Below are 4,571 nucleotides of genomic sequence, written 5' to 3'. Positions count from 1 at the left end.
AGTTGGTGCTTAATTTCAAAATTCAGATTTCTTAATCTTTGTTTATATTTTGGTGACAATAAACCTCCAAGGTACGGCCGCCTTTCATGCAGTAAACCCATCCACCTGCAACATTCACCCATCCTGCATGTACTGGCTAAGTCAAGGGGTTTTCAGCAGGAAATGAATACAAGAACCGTTGTATTCACTATTGGACCCAGCGAAAACTCGCCAAATGCAGAAACTAAGGTATTTACTCAATAAATTAGTTGTGATATTGACTTTTGTTTCTTGACCAAGGAGTCATGGACCACACAGTTCGAGTTTAATCCTCAAGTGAGAGATCAGAGTGGAATTTATGTTTGTAACAAAAGTTGATATCGAACTGTGCTTTGAGATGACTTTTGGGTTCGTTTGGATCAATCTTAGATTTGTGGTGGGGAAAACATACGAAAAGGAACTAAAGAAGCAGCCTTTTTCTTTTTTTTCCCCTTGCCCCCTTTCTTGGCTTGGAAGGAAAATGATAAAATGGAAGCAGTTTTTCCAAAAATAAATAAATTTTGTGTGCGTGTTTAGTTATCCATGAAAAAGGAGTTTAAGGAATTCCCCATCATTATTCTGAGTTGATGAATGCAAGATCCAAACATGTCTTTGATGATTCCAAGATCCAAACCTGGCCCTTAACACGTTTCGGTGTCGTAAGAGCATAAACAAACATTTCCCCTCACCAGTAGTTTGCTAAATGAGTATCAAAATACGGAGTGTCAGGAATAACAATCGTATCCGAAATGAGTATCAATATCACTCATTCAACACATCAAAGTACCAAATGCATAAAGACATTCCGTATGAGCCGTAGTTGCAGTACTCTACTCAATTCATTCAGATGTGCAACAATCGAGGCCACGAATCTGATTCAACATCCTCTACTACCTCCTTATAAAATAATTTTCTCAAACTATATGAACTTGAATAGGAGTGAATAAAGCATTCTTACAACACGAAAAGTTGGGTAGTGGAAACAGATGGATTCTACATCACACTGCATCATGACAAATCTTTCTGAGATGTCACGTTATTTTTGTATCTTTTGCCCGGTTTTCACTAGTAAAGCATATCTCCCAGGTTGCCTTCATGATATCTCCCACCAATTTTATTTTGCTGGATTTGGTACGAAGCTTCTAGGTTCTCTCTCTTAAAAAATTCACAAATTTTGTGTCAGATCAGAGTCTCTCTCATTAGTTTCCTTTCTGTAAGCTAGTAGCCTCTCTTTAAGTTTCTTAACTCTCTTCAAAGTTTGCCTTCCGCTTTAAAGCTTTCTGTGAAAGAAAAATCAAAGAAAGCACTGTGGGAATCTAACTACAGTTCAAAACTGGAAGAAAACACACCCAGATTACCAAAACTCACCTCCTGCCGGAAACAGAGATCAAGCTTTATTTTGAGATCCGTGCATTCACCAAAGAATTTTGCAACGGGATGGTCTACATGACACTTTTGGAACTGTTCAATAATCTGCACCATGCATGCTATTACGGAAAATTTGAATGCGTAAACAAGTCTCAACATCTTTTATCTGATATGATCTTTCCAATAACCAGAACCAAACATTCTGTAGGGTTTATCTAATGTCAGTTGAGAAGGCAAATGAAAGTGAATGCAATGCAGTTTCACCATGACAGTAATCACTGACATAGAGGATCGCGACAATTGGTTTGCCTCCTCGTCTTAAGGAACAGAAAAAATTTGCCACCAAAACCTACCCTGAATGCCTTAGTCACATCTAAACAAAACAAAGGTGGTCCAGTTTCTGCATTTAAGACCCTACGTTCAGTGATTGAGACCAAGGTTACATAGAACGCAAATTGTTCCAGTACGGGAAAAAAAAAAAAACCAACTTAAACGCGGTATGACGCATGCCCTAAAGTGTAATACGATGGAGATATCTAGCTTATAATAACATAAATATGTATTTCTAAAGATAAAGATCTAATAGAAAACACAATTTTCAAAATTCCTGCAAAACACATTTGTACTGGTAGTATTTTGAGCATTTTTTAAGATTTTGTCTTCCAAAGCTACACTCTTTCTAGTTTTTATTGAACATAATAAGCAGAAATTCGGGACCGTCAAGAAACAAAATAGTGACCATGCTTCTTCTTTTTTGCGTAAATCAACTTGAAACAAAAAAAAAAGGCTAACTGAATATACAGCCTACAACGGACATACCCCAGGAGGAGAAGAAAAGGAAAATTGGAATTTTGCCTACACCAAGCGTCTACATAGAACTATCAGAGAATGTAATGACCGTGAAAAAAGTACAACGAAACCTAAAGAAGGTGACAATAAAATACATCATAGTGATTCCAATCCATCTAAGAGAGGGAGAAAAATCACCTAACAATGACCATGTTGCGAAACGTGCATTTCAATATGCTAATCGCTAGGGTATCAACAGTTTGTCCTACATAAATTGAGACTTCACAATGGCTGTCGGTGAAACACAATCATCTTCACTCAAGTGCCAAGCAACCAAAAACAATGATTGGGCATCACAGTGAGCCATCTCTTTACTTATATAACATTTAAAGATGTCGGAATTAACCACATACAACATAGTTGGTGTGAGGATACAAAATTTGTCTAACAAGTACAAGCTAAACGGTAAGAAAAGGAGAATCTTTCCAAAAGGATTACACAAAACCTTTCCACAGCAATATACTCGTGTTTCACAAGGATATCTTAAGTCAAGAGTGCTACTCATGAATCATGATGAAAAAGAGTCCTAGTGTTTCAAACAAAAAATTCATTCATAACTTGGTAAAGTATACAGAAACCCAAACCAGCACAACCTCATGCAAGAGTGGTGATTACACAGCATCAAATAAGTGAACTGTGACTAGTAACAAGCCATTGATATTTTGTAAGCATACGAAAAAACATGAGAGCAGCAAAAGCAACTTACTTCTGCACACATTGGGTGCCTATGAATAGTTAGAGGAGGATGCAATGTAAGCCAAGCAACTCAACCTGTAATACAGTGGAGGAAACAATGCTCATCAAGTTTCTGTCTTAAACAGTAGATTGCAACATTTAGTATTACGAAGAAAGAAAATGCACTTAATCCAAGTTGTGGACACCCTTATGGGTCTTGCATGACAATTCAAATGAACGTGTTAAAGAGAAGTGTAAAGTTCAGCGGAAGGAACCTTTACATTTAACTCCAACATTACAATTCTCACAACACCAATGGAAAAGCTCTTCCAGGTGCAAATCATGATACTGACCGACTTGGAAGAATGTTTAAAAAGCAGTTCAAGTACCTGGGCTCATTTTCAACTCTGGGAATGAATTCAAAGTTTAACTTTCTTTCTTCCAAAAGCATTAAGTTTTTGAATTGTATACTTTCAATTGGCAATTATACACCTAGCAATGAAGAACATAGAATTGAATGAATGCATACCCATGTAGAAGAATAGAACCACGGAGACAGAAACACACACACAGAGCATGGAAATTCTTTCAAAATCAGAAGATACACTGATCTTGATTAAAATACCCAATTTTCTTTTAGTTTTTGTTCCTTTTTAACTTACTTGCACATGTGCCCATCATGATTTTTTGGATCAAGAAGGTGACGAAAACCATCTGAACCACATGTATAAATGCATATATACATACATAGATGTCTCGATCTTAATACGAGAACTGATGAAATTGAAGTTGGCAATAGTAAGAAATGTGAAGAGAGAAGCACAATAAACAGTACACTCTCTGCAAACTATACAACTGTAAAGATTTTACAGGTGCTGTAATTGTTGCCTTGCAATTTTTGGACGTTTGGTTGGCACATCGTAAACACAAGTGTAGGCTAAGCAAATAATCAAAAGGAAGGTATGAATATAGCAGAAGCATGAAAATGCCTATATATTATCTGACCAAATTAAGATACTGCAAGATGGGCCATCGAGATCAAGACAGGCCTGTGGGTTCGTCTGCAGTCAAACCCAAGGGTGTGCACTTTTTTTTGAGCCTGACTTGCGCTATTTTGCTTCTAAAAAATACATATTGTATAGTTGCCCCACATCGCAAAGTACGTAAAACAACTAATTAGGGGAGGAAAATCTGTGAACTGGTAAATTGCAAATGGCTGTTACCATCATCTACATTCCCACGCCACGTAGAGCATCAATTCCTACGTCTTCTATGCCTTGAACCCACGTAAAAGTTCTTCTTTCCATATTAAATGTGTCTTTTTTATATTACGCCGAATCTGTTGTAACCGTAGTCATTCTAATCATATGAAGATTTGTTCTGCATTTTGACACGACTTTCTTCGATGGATTCGGTTAATTGGCATTACTAGGTTATTGCACAAGCATTGTTTGTGCACGCAGTATATAACTTTGTGGATCTTGCACTAATGGTACTTTTCGTTCAAACTAAAACCACAATATAAAACTGTAAGATGTTTACAGGTATGGCTTCTCGCAATTTTCGGGCGTTTGGTCATTACATTGAAAAAAATTATGTAGCCCAGGCAAAAAAAATCAAACAGTTGGTAGGCATAAAGAATAACCATGGAAGAAAAAAAA

General features: G+C 36.9%; 1 pseudogene; it reads right to left on the bottom strand.

The window, feature by feature from the left end:
- Window positions 1-747: 747 nt before the first annotated feature.
- LOC131328712 (uncharacterized) lies at window positions 748-3,309 on the bottom strand (annotated as a pseudogene).
- Between the last annotated feature and the right edge of the window lie 1,262 nt (window positions 3,310-4,571).

This window comes from Rhododendron vialii, chromosome 6a (genome assembly GCF_030253575.1).
Source record: "Rhododendron vialii isolate Sample 1 chromosome 6a, ASM3025357v1".
Lineage (NCBI taxonomy): Eukaryota > Viridiplantae > Streptophyta > Magnoliopsida > Ericales > Ericaceae > Rhododendron > Rhododendron vialii.
This window is presented reverse-complemented; position numbering and strand designations above follow the sequence as displayed.